Source organism: Lactuca serriola, chromosome 9 (assembly GCF_051521515.1).
Source record: "Lactuca serriola cultivar US96UC23 chromosome 9, Lser_US96UC23_V15, whole genome shotgun sequence".
In the NCBI taxonomy this organism is placed as follows: domain Eukaryota; kingdom Viridiplantae; phylum Streptophyta; class Magnoliopsida; order Asterales; family Asteraceae; genus Lactuca; species Lactuca serriola.
Window position 1 is genome coordinate 116,157,789 of NC_136416.1, and position 17,488 is coordinate 116,175,276.

Consider the following 17,488-nt stretch of genomic DNA (forward strand, 5'->3'; position numbering starts at 1 on the left):
GTATCGGGCTTTTGATGCTACTCTCGGGAGATACACCGGATTTAAACACTCCAGTGGCAATGTTGCTCCATAACTCAGGCCCCGAGACCCCATCCGCATACACCCGCGTGGCGTCCCTCAAAAATAAAATAAACTCATGAGTGATAGTCTCATGAGCTTCATACAACCCCATACGGTGAGAAAACTCCACTAAACTCCACTCCCGATACTCCCCGCCTAAACAAAAGACCAAAGCTCGGGGAAAAGTGGGATCTCTAACATTGTCATGAAATGTCACCGTGGAGAAAAACTTCACACAAATCTCCTTATAAACATGCTCCTGGATGTTAAACAAGTTAAACCACCCTTTGCATGTAAATTGAAATCTGTCCCCTAAAAATATTTTTGTTAGGTATTGGGACATCCTATCAACCAAGACAACCTCCCTCATCCTTGCCCACTGAATAGTGGGAGCAACAACAAACTCTCGATTGTAAAGCCATCCCAACCAAGTATTCCATCGCGTGTAAACATCTCGGGGTGTAGTGGTTGGAAACTCGTAAAATGGGTGTAAACTCACAATCCCAAGAGGTAAGTCTCTTCTAGGTGCCATTTCTGCAAAAACAAGGAACAAACACAGCCAAAACAACAACCTAACAATTTATAAATAAAAAGAAAAAAGAAACTTCACAATCCAGAATTCACGTTGTGAATTCCTAAGAATTCACAACGTGAGTTCGTAGTCAGGTCCGAAAATCGTTCTGGTTTCTGTATAAATCGGCCATGATGGTGCTTGGGGTTTACTCCTATAACATTTTCAACCAATAATCAACTACATTCCAAGGGTAATTCACGAATCTTAGAGCACATTTCATACCATTTAAGAAATGAACAAACCCTAGCCCTAAATTCAACTATTTAAGAAAAATGAAGCTTAATAATTAAGACTCATTACCTTTGATGGAAGTAGTACGTAAGCACAAAGAAAACTTGTAGAGTTGTCGGCTAAAATCGGAGCAATGGGGACCAAGGGGGGACCAGATTTCGCTTCCACTTCGTGCGGTATAAATAAATGGAGGGTCAACTGGTTTTTTAGGGCTTTATTCTGTGGTCTCGTGTCTTTGAAAACTCACGTCGTGAATTCGTAAAGATTCACGTCGTGAATTTTATCTGGGCTAAAATTGGGCCATGCACTCACGGATTGATCTTGGACCTCTTAGTCTAATGGGCTAAACTCTATTATTGAGTATTTATCCGGTTTTTATCACGATTCACGGCGTGAATTCCTAAAAATTCACGTCGTGAATATGGTCTGGAAGGAAAAATTTATTCTAAATCAATTTTGGTTTTCAACTAAAATTTCCAATTATTATTACTTCCATTTTAGGGTCCCCACATTCAGTGTTTAACTATGTTATAATCAAGTTGGATGACATGATCTATGTTTTTAAGACTAAAATGCAAAAAGAAAAGAAAAAATGCAAACCAAACTCGGGTTGCCTCCCGAGAAGCGCTTCTTTTTCTTGGAGTCTTGAGTTGGACTCCGTGCCTCCTACGTTGAGTCCTCAAAAGAATCCACCACTAGGATCTTTGGTTCCTTGAATCGCCTCTTGTAAGCTTGAACTCGTCTTTTGTACGCCTTCTTCAAATTCTCCTTTTTAGCTTTGACCTCTTCTTCATCAAGCTTGCGTTTGGTCCCTTTAGTTTCCTCCCTGCATTCCATAGCATCCTTATCCTCTTTCACAACTGGCTTTGTCACCCTTGAAGTGACCTCCTCTTCATCACTTGTCATCTCCTCATCCTCGCTTACCCAAGAAGGTGGACTCTTATAAGCAATGACTTCAACCAAATATGGAACAGATGCTCTTGGTTTTGTTCTTTTGACTTGATGAACTGTCTTGATCTCTTCCTCCATAAGCTTTTCTAGTTCTTCTAGTTCATTGTCTTCATTAATTGTGAACAGCTCTTCTTGAACATGATTCCTTTGGAAGCCATCTTCTATCCAAAAAATTTCTTTTTCATTACTAACCCTCAAGGTGAGCTTAGACTCGCGAATATCAACAAGAGCTCCAGCAGTGTTAAGCAATGGACGACCAAGGATAATTGGAACATCGGGGTCTTCCTTCATATCCAACACTACAAAATCTATTGGAAAAACAAATTTTCCAATTTTTACTAAAATATCATCCACAATGCCCCGGGGTTGTGTCACTGAACGGTTCGCCATGTGAATAGTCATTTTTTTAGCCCTCATCTTCTGAATTTCCAACTTTTGATAAAATGAATAAGGCATCAAATTAATGCTAGCCCCAGAATCGGCTAAAGCATTAACCTTCATTTTGTTGCCAAACTCACACGGAAGAGTGAGACGTCCAGGATCTCCCATCTTCTTAAGTGTCTCTCCCAACACAGCTTTTGAGCTTTGCTCACTTAGAATCACCTTAGAATGCTTCTTTAATTGCTGGCGAGTGTCTATCAAATCTTGCAGTAATTTCTGATGCTCGGGAATTTTTGATAAGGACTCGACAAAAGGAGTATTAATCAGGATACCCTTCACGTGCTTAACAAACACCATATGCTCTCTTTCCAGTGGACTAAGGGTAGCTCGGGAAGGAAAAGGCAAAGGTGGCTGATCACCCGAACCAGCTACATAATTTTTCTGTTCATGACGGGCCCACGTCGTGAACTTACATTGCTCACGTCGTGAATTCTGCAATTTAGCAGCATCTTGATTTTCGAGCTTGGGCTTCTTCAACTTTGGATCGGGCTGCTGTTGTTCAACTTCTAAGGCTTCTAAGAACTCAGAGATGGCCTCTTCTTCAGTGTCTATGGCCATTACATGAGATTGGGCCTTCGTTTCGGGATTTTTTGGGGACAACTTCTCATAAACCAGAGTGGCTAGTTGACCAAATTGTACTTCAAGGTTATTGATGGAGGCTTGCTGATTTTTTATTAAAGTTTGCTGTTCATTAATAGCAGAATCAGTAGCATCGTGTCTCTTTTCCGAAGCTTCCATAAACTTCATCAACATGGTCTCTAGATCGGGTTTCTTCTCAGCTGGTGGCTGCTCCTTTTGATAGAAGCCTCGACCTGTCTGCCTATACTTCTCCTCTTTTTTCTTCTTATACTCTTCATATGGAAGCCACTCCTTCTTTGGTTTCCTCCAGTCTTCATCACACTTATCCCCACTCAAGTAGCACACTTGAGCTTTTATGTTCCCAAGCTCATCTAAATTGCAGTCCTTGGTCAAGTGCAGACCACTACACCTCTCGCAACCCACTCTCATGGCATGAATTGACTGGTCCATATGTGTTATCCTTCGATCCAAATTATTCAGCATAGCCATCACAGCTGCTATTTCTTCAGTTTGGGCCCCTCCACCGCCTTTGATTCCATCTTGCCTAGGGTTGTGGTATTCGCGAGAGTGCTTCGCGAATTCTTCAATCAGCTCCTTGACCTCCCTTGGATTTTTCTTTGTCAAAGGTCCTTGAGAGTCAAGGAGTTGTCTTGTCATAACGTTGACCCCATCATAGAAGATTGACATCTCTTGTTGCACATTTAGATCATGCTGAGGGCAATTTCTGAGCAAGCCCTTGTACCGCTCCCATGCTTCGTATAATGACTCCCCCGGCTGTTGCTCAAAGTTGGCTATTGCCTTATTGAGTTTAGCTATCTTGGATGGCAGGAAAAATTGGTCCAGGAATTGCTCACACATCTGAGCCCAAGTGGTGATTGTACCCGGTGGAAGTGATTTTAACCACTCCTTAGCAGCTCCCTTGAAAGTAATGGGAAGCATCCTAAGCAAGACGGTGTTTCTGTTGACATTTAGGACATTGAAGTAATCCGCAATGTCATTGACTTCATCTAGATGCTTAAAAGCATCCTCATGATCTTTTCCAAAAAATGGGATATCCTTCAGTGTAGTCAAGATGTGCCCCTTCAGCTCGAATGTGGCAGTGGCAGGTATTGCGGGTTGGACTAAACTGGGTCCCACATCTTCTCGGATCCGATTCTTGTAAGCTCCCATGGACATCTCTTCAATTGCTTCCATCTCGTTCCTTGGCTCGTTCTCGGGTTCACTCGTATGTTCTTCAAATCCCGGCTCGGTATCGTATTCGGATTCGGTTTGGACGGGTATTTGATCCAAGTGCTCAAAATTGCTCTTGTGCCTTGAGGATGAACTTGACTCTCCTGTCTTCTTTCCCGACTTTCTTGAAAATGCTGACTTTAGCTCTTGCTATGGCGTCTTCTTATCAGTCTTCTTGTGAAGTGCAGCTTCAGGATCTTCAATTAGTGGCACCAAAGGTGTGGTAGATCCTCTGGTCATGAACTCCTGCAAACTAAACACAATAAAAACGTAAAACTTAAATAGAAAAAGGAAATACTTAAAAACTAAAAACTACAGTTCTCAGGTTGTGAGTTTATACAGCTCACGTCGTGAATTCTGTGACAGAAACAAATATCAAAAAATTTTGCTAAAATAATATGTTACTAAGCTAATAAAAAAAAATAAATAACTAATTCACTTTTATGCAGATTTTATCCCACAAAAAGGGTCGATTAATCTAATGCAACTAAATAAACTAATAAACACATTGCTCCCTGACAACGACGCCAAAAACTTGATGTGTACGAAAGTACCCACTAATTTTAATATTTATAACCTAACAAACTTAAACTAACTATGCACTTATAGGCAGTGTACCTAGTCAGATTACAGTATAGCTTAGGTAAGTCAGGTGTCGATCACAGGGAACGGTGTTACTAATTAATATACTTGCTATCAAATTAACCTAATTATTAACAAGTTTAGAAAGGGTTTTATCTGATTTTACAAGATTAGACGAGCTTAACTCAAATTCAATCAATAAGTAAAAACACACTCTTGTTTAGTTCGAATCCACTTCGTCCTTATGGCTAGCTAATAATTATGGATTATCAAGTTGGTTTTAATTGTATTAGTAATTTAATTCTAACTTTACCAATAATTAATTAATTCATGTCAAACTATGTATGGTCACACACATTTAAACACAGAACCAATTATGAATATGAATATGCTATGTAAGATTTATTATGTAAACACAATTATAGTCACAATCCACGTTCTCTAGCACAGGTAAGTTTATTTATTCTAATTACTAACTAAGATTGGTCAATCCAAGCTCTAACAATTTAATGTTCACTAAATCATTGGGTAAACAAGTTCATGCAGTTAATGGTCACTAAGCTACACAGAATATGACATTAAGCAACTAGAGAAACAAACACAAGCATGCTAGGTAACTAAAAATCAAACACAAGCAGTTTACCAACTAAATAAATCCATAAAAATTTAGCTATTCATAAGTTAGAAGCTTCATCTAGCTAAACAAGAGTAGCTAGATTCAGCTGCTCATAATAGCAACTAACACACTAACACAAATCAAAGTATAATGAAACATGTTCCTAAGTAACAAATAAGTAAACTAAATTATGGACCTTCACTCTTTTGGTGTTGAAAGCTTCTTTCCAGGACTTCTCTTCTACTTAAAATCGCCTTCTGGAACCCCTTTCTCTAGCCAAAAGTCCCCTCTATTCGTAATGGTCAAGGGTTTATATAGTTTCTGATTTTTATAAATTCACGTCGTGAATAATAAGATATTCACGTCGTGAGTTCCAGATAACCGTGCCCGTCAAGGATTCCTTCACCCGCGTACATATCTTCTAGAACTAACTCTCACGTCGTGAATCTTCCAGTTCTCACGACGTGAGAACGCTTTTTCTAGAATTTCTTTTCCTTTAATCTTTTAATCCCAAAGTTTCTTCCTTTAACGCTTTTAGTCATTTTTCTTCAAAATGTCTTCTTTTTGGCTGCAAATAACATTTAAGCCCATAAGTACCATTATTCTAAACAAATTACCAACTTATTAATAAAAATGTACTTAAATATTGCCTAAAAATAGATATAAATATGGCAATATCATTTGGGTTGGCATATTTTGACCCGCCAACCTGCGACACGCCAACCCGAACATGACACGATTGCCAGGCCTAGCTTTTTGAGCCATGCAGGGGCTCCAATCCATAGATCCACTCTTCTACAGTCTATCCCCCACATAAAGTTGCAAACTTTACATGAAACCAAGGAGCTAAAGGCCCAAAACACTCTAGGGCTAGGGTTTAAGACAAAGGGGCTTCACCAATAACTTATTGACTTCAGCTTTAAGACATTCTGGACCATCACAACCCTAGATCTGAAGTAGCAACCTCATATGTAAGTCCCAAACCCGAAATAGATCTCAATCTTACCAAAATATCCCCAAAATCTCATTTAATAATAGATCTAATTGCAATAAAGCCAAAGCAACAGCTTATTACCTCAAGGATGACCTCCCACTGAAGAATAATCTAACTCCCTACAAAGCCCCTTGCTCCAAGCTTCTTGATCCTCAATATCTCTTCACAAAACTCCCTTATCTAAGCTCCAAATTGCTCCCAAGGACTCTCACTCACGATTTAGGGTTTATGGATCTCAAAAGGGAAGTTTAGAGGCTAGGGAAGGGATGTGATGTTCTTTAAATAAGGCACAACCCCCGGGATTAGGGTTTTCCTCATCCAGACCAGACTCGCCGAGTCCACTAGCCGACTCGCCGAATCGGTCACTTACTTTATGCCCCGGATCCCGCTCCGACTCGTCGAGTTCCTCCCTGAACTCGACAAGTTGACTATTGACTTAAAGCCTTTCCTTTCTTTTCTTGGTCTTTCTGATTCTAGGTGTTACAATCGGTCTTGCTTTATATGAGCCTTACAACTTATTTCTGGTATTTATATTGGACTTTTATTATTTGGATAACAGATAATGAAATCTTATTAAGTTAGCTAAGAATCAAACGACTTTTAACAGTGATTAAAGAGTTGGTGAGAAACAATTATCACCACACTGAGAACGGGTCGTGCAAAGCACGGGTCTAGAACTTTCCTAGTGTGTGTATATATATATATATATATATATATATATATATATATATATGAAATTAGAAAGAAAAATAATTTAAAAAATAAAAAAAATAAAAATAAAATTATTTTTGTTTTTTGTTTTTTTTTTCAATATATATATATATATATATATATATATATATATATATATATATATATATATAGGGGAGGGTTTATGCGAAAATGCAAATAATTTGCGAAAACAAGAGAAAACTATGAGATTGTGCCACCTCAACCTTATATTTTGGACAATAATCCATCCAAACATTGAACTACATGATGATAATCGATGATATGTGAGATATTGTTTCATATTAGCAAAACATGATTTTTGACATTTTGATTATGAAAACATGAAATTAAAAGTGGTTAAGGACGTGAAAAAAAAATAGTTGTTAAAACCGTCGTTAAATCTATATTATCAATATTATCCCAATGTAAACTTATTATCTTTAATTTATTGCTAATAAATCTAATTGTTATAGTACTTGTGTTTGATTTTTATAAGAGAAAATATGTTTTCGCGTTTTCGCAAGATATTTATGTTTTCGAATGAACCAACTTTTATATATATATATATATATATATATATATATATATATATATATATATATATATATATATAAGTTCAACAAAGAATAATTTTAAACCCAAGAAAAAAGGAACAATTATTTTTTCAAGTTTTTGAGTTTATTATTTATCAAAAAAATCTAAAAATATCTTAATTTATAATTTCACATTGTAAATGCTAAAAAAATAAATTATATATTATTTGGATTCACGTTGTGAATTCATATACAAATGTAGATTCACACTGTGAATCTGCACAGATTCACAGTGTGAATCTGAACAGATAAAAAAAATAAAACAGAAATATCGAATTTGATATCAATGGAATAGGGAAAAAAAGCGATGAATTTTTATATTTTTAGTTTCTTTTTTTAAATAAAAAATAAGTTGTAAAAGTTGAGAAAAGATTGGTTCATTGGTTCAATGGTTTAAAATGATACATTGTTCAACCCAACCATATATATACATATATATATATATATATATATATATATATATATATATATATATATATATATATATATATATATATATATATATATATATATATATATATTCAACTGAGAAGCCTCCTAGAAAATGTTATAAATTTCTTGTATCTTTATTTTATATTTTATTTTTTTATAAAATATAAGTTCTAAAAGTTGAAAAAAATTGGTTCTTTGGTTCAATGGTTGATAATGGTTCTCTATTAAATGTCACTATATATATATATATATATATATATATATATATATACACACACACACACACACACACACACACACACACACACTAGCCGTTACCCGTGCAAAGCGACGGCGGCGAATAGTTTTTTCGAAGATATGTTTCTTTTACAAAAATGTTATGTTCCAAAAAACAGTACATGTCCAAGACAATAGAATCCAACTTTGGCGTTATTTATGTGTTGCACGATCTCAACCTCCAATTTGTTGTTTAAAATGACGCAACATTGTTCCCCAAAAATCAAACGATTTTTTTATCGATTTCCCCGATCATTATCTTCCAAAGCGTCAATGTTTGAGATTGGCTAGGAAATGAAATTAGATTGGAATTGGAGAAAGTGATAATGGAATTTGAGAGAATTCGAATAAAATGAAAGATAAAGGTATGGTTTTTGAAGTGGTATAGAGGGTAAAATAGATTTAAAAAATAGAAGATTTGATAAGAGAGACAAAGTAGAAAAAGTAAGCGGCAACCGGTTACATATCCCGCTTGTTCTTTCAAATTGCGGTACCATCCTAGAGGGGGCGGTGTAGCCGACGGTACCTCCATCAACCCACCAAAAAAATTGGACGAATCTGTCCAACCTTATATCCTAGAGTCAATAGGTACACATATATCAATAATTTACTTCCTACTAACATCTAATTTCAGATTTCTTAGTTTTCCAAGTAGTCATGCGATTCATATTCGATCGTTGCTAGATTGCTTGAATCAATCGAGATGATGTGGATCGTAATATATCATTTGTCTTCTTTGGTGGCAGCCCATGTGATAAGGGTGTTCAATAATTTTCGAATCCCGAGATTCCATTTTAGAATCGATAAATTCAATCCGAAATTTGAGATACGGACTCGGATGGTGATTTTCCAAAACTTAGGATATTCATATTATCTGAATTATTTATTGTTTGTTTTTACTTAAGTTTTTTTTCTTCGTAATTATACTTTTTCTTTGTAATTATACTTCACGTGGTTCTTTTTTTTATATTTACTTTATATTCATTCCTATATTTATAAACAACTCTATTATTCATTCCTACATTTATAAACAACCCTATGTAAGTATAACCAAGTAAATTAATATTTAAATGTCTTTTGAAATTTATAAATCAATTCAATATACATAAAATCCATAATTTACATTAGAAAAAATATATTTGATGTCAATCCATTGCTCATTTGTATTACGAACTCAGGTGAAATTGTGACAATAAAGAAAGACTTTCAATAGAATAGTAAAATTACTGTTTGAATTTCAAAATAAAATAAGAATATGGTGTTGAATTTCAAAGTCAAAATGAGAATATGGACGACTAATACTAAACCAATTCCAACAAAACAAACTGGCATCACAAAAGCAATACATACTTTGACACTAAAAATCCACCATACAAACTCAACAACCTTCGATCCATTCTATACTTCTATCATTATATCATTAACATCTATTTACAAATAAACAAAAGTGCATTGTTATTTTTCCATTTAGTCATTCTACGAATAATAGAAGTAAGCCAGTAAACGATGCAATGTTTACTATGATAATGTGTCATATGTAGAGTGCCACAGTTAATTGATCATGAGAACTAATTTGCCATCTGTAGAGCTTCCATGTGATATTGATCATCAAATAATTGACCCAGCCTTGCCTACAAGAAATCACGTTCATATTTAAATAGTTAAACTTTCCAAAGTTGGTTGACCAATTAGATCGGAAAAAAGAAGGTTAAAGCTTTCTTGTTCGATATAAACATCCATACACTACTAGAAAACCGGTGCAATAGCTACAGCACAATCCGTAGCTATTCTGTAGCTATAAGTAAATAGCTACGGAATTGCTATGAAAAAATGCCTGTAGCATAATAGCCCGTGGGAAAATTATAGCTACGGATTAGCTACAGAATTGCTACGGAATAGCTACGGAATTTTCCGTAGCTAACATAGCTACGAAACAGCTACGGAAATAAATAACTATGGATTTCCTACAGAATAGCTACGGAAATGGATACCTACGGAACAAAATAGCTATGGAATAGCTACGCAATTGTTACAGAAATATATAGCTACGGAATTGTTACGGCTAACATTACCTACGGATTTTTTGTAGGTAATCCGTAGGTAATCACTTTTAATTTAAAATAAAAAAAACAGCAAAAATTTATAAAAAATCCAGTTTTTTTTTTTGTTCAAAATATTGGAAAAACTCATTACATTAAGCTAATAATAATATTGAAATTCAACCAAAAAACAAATAACATTACAATAAAACTAATAAACCTAAAAGTCTCAAATACAAATACATATTACAAATGAACATTGTCTAATAATACATTAAATGTGTCTAATAATACACATTAAAAGTGTCAACTACAAATGTTTATTTAAATGCTTACATACATAAATTTGAGAATTATATGGTGGATTGCTTGGCAAATTACCGAGTAAGCTGAATCGATAAAGGCCGACAAGTGTTCTTATCAATGATCACAAAAAATACAAATATTTCTTGCATTCTGATCGGACTAAATGAAAGAAAAAGAAATGTAATTTCATTATGTTGTCTAATATAACATCTTACTTTCATTTCATATTCTTAATTTTGTTTATATCAAATGATATTTTAATTTTCTTTTCTTACTAAAGCAATACCCTTATTTTCTTTTCCTTCTATTTCCGAAGTGGGACATCATTTTTTTTCCGTATACAAATAGTATGGTTTGTAGTAAGGATAATTAATGATTGTACCTTGAATTGAAAGTAAAGACAATTATATGTGTCTACATTGTTCGTGCAAACCCAAAATACAAAGTTATTTCATATGGAAAAGGGGAATGATTATGGCTAAAATAAATTGTAATTTTAGTCATTACAAATTGTTATGGCTTAAAAAAGTTGTTATTTAACATAAATATTGTTGAGTTTCCAAACATTTACCTTAAGATCACCCCAGAACATACCAAGATGTTTTATGGCTTCATGTCACAATGAAATCATGCAGTTGGAATGCAAGTAATGCAAAGCTCTGACCTGAAACTTTTCAGAAAGTATAAAAAACATTAGATGTTAAGCAAGACATCAAAGATAAGAACAAATTCATACTCACTTATGAAAAGATGTATTATTCACATTTAAACCTTAGACGGTTACATGACCATTTTTTCCAACAAACATGCCTCACACATTATAGCAGGGGGCGTGAGTCTTCTTGTTGTGAAATTTGCCTCCTTATCCTGAAATTAAAACAAAAAACAGGAATACTTACCAAAAATTGATGCATAAATTGGTTTAAAATGCCATAAATAGTTAAAGTCGAAGAAGGAACTCCGGCGGCAGATACGGCGACGACAGTAATGGCGATAGCAGGAAAGAAGGAACTCCGGCGGCGGCACAGACTGTGAAAGAGAAGAGGGGAATCGAAAGAGAGTGTGTGAATGGAAGGAGCAAGTTCAACTGTGAAAGAGAAGAGGGAAAACGAATGAAGTAAATGCGATAGAGGGAAACGGCCGCTAAAATGGAGGCGGAGAACGGGTGAATGAGTCGGAGAAGGGACGAGCAACGAGGGGAGGGGTGGTTTTGGGTAGCGTTCACAGAAGACGATGGGGGGAAGATAGAAGCGAGGAGTGTAGGAGTCGATCGCTAAAATGGAGGCGGAGGCGTACAAAAAAAATATGAAACCCTAAACTGAACAAGGCAAAAAAAAACAAAAACAAAAACAAAAAAAAACGAGGGTGGTGGGACTTGAACTTGGGTATTTTCCATACATAACCAACAAATCTACCAATCGGCTAGGAATGCCACATCCATACTAACATTGTCCACTATTACTTTTAACCACTTCCACAACCGTTTATTGTTATTATTATTATTATTATTATTATTATTATTATTATTATTTTGTGATTTTTAAATACACGTAGATACACATACACGAGTACATACATATACACATACACATAACCATATAAATATACATACGCATTTAAATACACACATAAACACACATATACATTCGCACATACATACACATATAGACATACATAAACATACATACATAGACATACATAAATATACATACAATGTTGACCAAAAAGAGTTAAGTTATGGCACTTTGATATCTCAAAAGTGTAATGGCTTGAGTTGTAGCATCTGGTTCCTGGTACGTAAATCTTATTTAAGTATTTTCCATTTTTTTAGCCTTGTACTCGACGAGTCATAGGTCCGACTCGTCGAGTAGAGACGGGACCCCGGGACACGTTTAAGTTGGCGACTCAGCGAGTCCATATCCTGGACTCGGCGAGTCACCGCTGTTGGATGAAACCCGAAGTTCAGGGGTTTGCACCCTATTTAAACAACATATCCGCCCCAAGCCAGCCCCCATCCCCCCCCCCCCCCCCCCGCAGAGCTCCCAACCCTCGTTCTAAGCTTGTTCATTGAGAGTTTGAAGCAATTGTTGTGTGTTCTTGAAGGTTTTGAGGCAAAAGGGGAGTAGATCAAGAGGAAGGGAAGGAATCCAAGCATCTTTGTGCTCTCTCAGCAATTCCTTTGAGGTATAACCCGTTTTCCCCCTGTTTCTATGATTATTACTTCATTTAAGTCATTCTTGAGCCAATCCCCAAGCTTGTATGTGCATTATAAGTCGTAATAAGTTGATTGGCCTTTAGATCTAGGCAAGATTGAGCTCCAGGAGCTCAGATCTGTTACCTTTATGGACCCATGTTGCTTGTTCACCCTAGATCTACCCTTTTGAGGCATTTTGAGCCCTAAATCCCTCATTGGTGAGTATCTACACATAAAGTTGGAAACTTTACGTGTCATTCATGCTCTAGGAACCCAGATCTGTAAACGATATGGTCTGGAATCGAGCAAAATCGCGTACATAGTGATTGCATGGCGACGACTCGGCGAGTCTGCTCGTGAGTCTCCGAGTTGTCCCCTTTTTCGTTGTGTCGAGTGTGTGTAGTGGGTCACGGGGTGTGACTTAGTGAGTTGGAAGCCAAACTCATCCATGGAGGAACTCGGCGAGTCCATGCCCTGACTCGGCGAGTTCAAGGCAATCTCCTTAGATCAAGAACAGACTCGACGAGTTGTTCATACAACTCGGTGAGTCACAGCATAAGGTGTTCTTCGGATGAAGATGAACTCGGCGAGTTGTTCATACAACTCAGCGAGTAGGTTGAAGGACTTAAGCCTCAGTTTAGAAGAAGAACTCGTCGAGTCAGCGCCTAACTCGACGAGTTGAAATGGGACCCAGGTCCGTCGATTGGACAGGGACTCGGCAAGTTGGTGAACCAACTCGGCGAGTCGGGTCAACTGAAAGTTGACTCTAACTTTGACTTATGTCATGATCAGGGGTAAAATGGTCATTTTACACAATAGACTGTTAGCAGTGATTGATTGAGTATGTTGTGGGAATTGCAGCCGGAGGATTTCCGGAGCAGCAGTAGGCAGTCAGTTCTCTACCAGATTAGCAGCTATTTCAAGGTTAGTTTCCTTTCCAGTAGGAACGGGTCTAAGGCACCAAGGCCGACCCGTGTAGACGAGATGTTAGTACTAGAGTGTGAGCCGAGCCCGTATCTCTGGGTTTAGTCAAGTATGATATATGTGTCAATATGATAGAGTTGCTTATACTTGTCGTCTGTGTGATACTTGTATATTATTTGATTAGCGGTGGAGTGTGGGCAGGGCCCATATCTCTTCGAGGTTGGAGTTAGGCTAGGCCCGTATCTCCCAGATAGTAGAGTGTGGGCGAGGCCCGTATCTCCTGGCTAGAAAAGTGTGGGCAGGGCCCGTATCTTCACAAGTGTGGGCGAGGCCCATATCTCCCGGCTAGCAAAGTGTGGGAAGGGCCCGTATCTTCCCGAGTGTGGGCGAGGCCCGTAACTCCTGGCTGAACGTTGTTTGTTATATGCTTGCATGGTATGAGGTATTATGGGGGAACTCACTAAGCTTCGTGCTTACGGTTTTCAGTTTTGGTTTCAGGTACCTCCTCAGCTAGGGGAAAGGAGCCGGCGCGGTAGCAGCACGTCACACACATGCACACTCTCTTGTTTCTGCAGTTACGAGTTTATTCTGGGATTGATACTCTGATATTTTGTTTGATCGAATATTGTGGTTTTAATTTGGTTTTTGATAAGAAGTGGTTCAACTAAACAATGTTTTAATTGTTAACGTTTTCTATGTAATGTTTTATAAACGAAATTTTTGGACGTGAAATTTTGGGTCGTTACAAGTTGGTATCAGAGCCCTGGTTTGAGGGATTCGGACTCACCTTCGGGGTGTCTGAACTCAAATCGAGGGATTAAAAGATTTTCTAAAAGAAGATGTTTTCTAAAATTGAGAAAAGAGTTTTGAGAAAGAACGAAGTGTGTGATGTGCGCGACCGGCCGAGCTCAAGTAAGTATTCCCCAAAGTACCCATACAAGTTTATGTTATGTTCACCAGCTTTTGTAGAACAACATGCTAGAATAGGACTAAGGATCTAGGAGTGATGCCTTATGTGCCTGCTTTATGTGTTCAGTTGTATGAGAATTGCATGCTAGTTATTGAGTAGACAGCAAGTATGATAGCCTGATTAGGTTATGCCTGATAGTATGAGCTTAGCACTTTATGCTAGTACTGTTCCTGTAAGCAGATAGAGTTGATTGAGATTGTTACCCTTGTCTGAATGCTGCTTGCTTCGTGCTATGTGGGACTTTGAATAATGGGAATTAACCATTAGGCGAATACGTCACGTCACATGTGATCAGGGTTGAATAATCTTAGGGTACCAGATTTGATCCTACTGCGTAGCTCTTGTTTGAGTCCAACCGTTGTAGGGACGAGTCGGGTACTCGAAGGATTATTTGAGCCTCATCACGTGTGATGGTATTCGGGTAATGGCTAATTGGCATTACAAGGAGGTCTGCAGCAGCTGAGGACTGGATCGAGTAGAGTCGGAGATTTCCCTAGGGCGATCCTAGGATGAGTATAGTAGTGAACAACCATAGTGAAAGGGATCTGGTGGAGTCGAGCCAGTCCTTGAAGAAGGTACGGATAGATGTGGAAGGTAGTATGGGCCCGTACTACTGAAAGCAGAGGATCCGTACCCGAACCAGGGAAGGCCAAGATAAGACCAGGGAACTTGTAAGTAGTTGTGATCCCTCAGGAAGTATCAGTATCTCTAACGATTGTTGTGATGTATTGCAGAATGGTGGTACTTCGATCGAGGCCGGTAGATGGCGGTTCAGGAGAGGGGTCAGGTTCGGGATCAGGTTCCAAGAAGGTAGATGAGGGTCTACGCGAGTTCATCGCGTCAGAGATCACCAGGGGTATCCTTGAGTCGACTCCCATTATCTTCGGGTCAATCAAGGAAGGGATCATCGAGTTGATGGAGGATCGCCTCAGGGCGTTCAGGAGCGACATGGCATCTGGCCAGTCAGGTCCTCGCACACTGTCCTTTAAGGACTTCAGGGGCAGTGGTGCGCCAGATTTCCACGGGGTGAAAGACCCCATTGCTTCCAGGCGATGGATTGCAGACATTGAGTCTGCATAGTTGACTAGCTTCTGCCCCGAGGGGTCGAAGGTGAGGTATGCAGTAGGGTGCTTGCGAGATCGAGCTCGTGACTGGTGGGAGTCAGTGGGTAACTCGTTGGGAGCCTCAGCTATCGAGGCTATGACTTGGTCAGATTTTGTGACCAGATTCAGGGCAGAGTTTGTGTCGGCTGTCGAGCTTCAGCAGCTGGCTAGGGAGTTTCTGGACATGAGACAGACGATGGAGATTGTGGCGGAGATCACCGCCAAGTTCCGGGAGAGGGCTTTGTTGGTGCCCCAGTATGCTGGCGACGAGGATATGAGGAGGACCCATTATCATGATATGCTACGGGCTAACATCCGGGAGCATGTCAGCTTTTCAGCTTACCCTACCATGGAGTCCATGATCGCCAGGGCGAGGGAAAGGGAGATTGATTTAGAGCACATTCGGAAGAGGAAGGCAGAGGCGGGGCAGGTGGTTGGGGCTTCAGGAAAGAAGCCCAGGGGATCAGATGGGAGGCCGAAAGGCCAAGGAGGACCCGGCCGCTGCGGGAAATGCGGCAGGACGCATGAGGGAGCATGTAGAATGGGATCAGCAGGCTGCTACAAGTGCGGCAAGGCGGGGCACTTTAGCAGGGATTGTACTACTCCAATTTCGGCTATTCAAACGTCTGAGTTGTTGTGTTTCCACTGCAACCAGAGGGGCCACAAGAAGGCCAATTGCCCCCAGTTGACAGTTTCAGCGCCGGTAAAGGCGCCAGCTCCAGCGACCCTGCGGATCACGGATGGCCGACAGGGCAAGACAGAGGCTCCAGTGGTGAGGAGCCGAGCATTTCAGTTGACTACCGAGGAGGCACGCGCCGCACCCGATGTGGTGACGGGTATGATTCTTTTCCCTGTTTATTTTATTTTATTTTATGATGTTATGATATTGATATGTGCTCGGTATATATATATATATATATATATATATATATATATATATATATATATATATATATATATGTTTTAGGATCGTTCCATGTGAACGATATCCTAGTTCAGGTGTTATTCGACTCGGGTGCATCTTGATCATTTGTGTCCCTTGCGCTTAACAAGAAGTTTCATGAGTCTTCGGGCATGTTGGATTGCCCATTGGAGGTAGAGATTGCGGATGATCGATCGGTGCGAGCATCGATGGTGTTTCGGGATTGCGTATTGCGTCTGTTTGAGGAGCGCTACTTAGTAGACCTGGTTCCCATTCCGCTGCATGGGAACAAGGTGATTATAGGCATGGGTTGGTTGAGCCCTAATGGGGTGGTGATAGATTGCGCGCAGTAGCTAGTGCGGGTCAGGACCCCAGGCGGGGGGGGGGGGAGTTAGTGATTCATGGCGAGAGGCCGCAGTGTGGACCTGCAGCATGTTCAGCAGCGAGGGCGAGGCGCTACCTTCAGCAGGGATGCACAGGATATGTCGCGTATGTGATGGATACCCGGGAGGCGGGTAAGGCGACAGTGAGTGAGGTTCCGGTGGTGCGAGATTTCGCAGATGTTTTCCCAGAGGAGCTTCCTGGGATACCTCCGGAGCGACAGGTGGAGTTCAGGATTGACCTCGTTCTTGGTGCGGCTCCGATAGCCAAGGCACCGTATCGGTTGGCTCCTCCCGAGATGCAGGAGTTGTCTACGCAGCTGCAGGAGCTGCTAGACAAGGGATTTATTCATCCGAGTAGTTCACCCTGGGGAGCCCCG

The 17,488-nt window shown here is 39.2% G+C and overlaps 1 long non-coding RNA gene and 1 other non-coding gene across 3 annotated transcripts; one reads left to right on the forward strand and one right to left on the reverse strand.

The window, feature by feature from the left end:
• Positions 1-3,539: 3,539 nt before the first annotated feature.
• Positions 3,540-3,646, forward strand: LOC145077437 (small nucleolar RNA R71). The gene has a single exon (XR_013693182.1). It is a non-coding gene; the product is annotated as a small nucleolar RNA R71 (small nucleolar RNA).
• A 5,904-nt stretch (positions 3,647-9,550) lies between these two features.
• LOC145073694 (uncharacterized) lies at positions 9,551-11,911 on the reverse strand. Of its 2 annotated transcripts, none has more exons than XR_013691505.1 (3): positions 11,356-11,911; positions 11,187-11,285; positions 9,551-9,901 (listed from the first exon to the last, which is right to left on the reverse strand). It is a non-coding gene; the product is annotated as an uncharacterized LOC145073694 (long non-coding RNA). The 2 variants fall into 2 exon arrangements; XR_013691504.1 differs by having other exon boundaries at positions 9,552-9,901; positions 11,187-11,279.
• Positions 11,912-17,488: the final 5,577 nt, after the last annotated feature.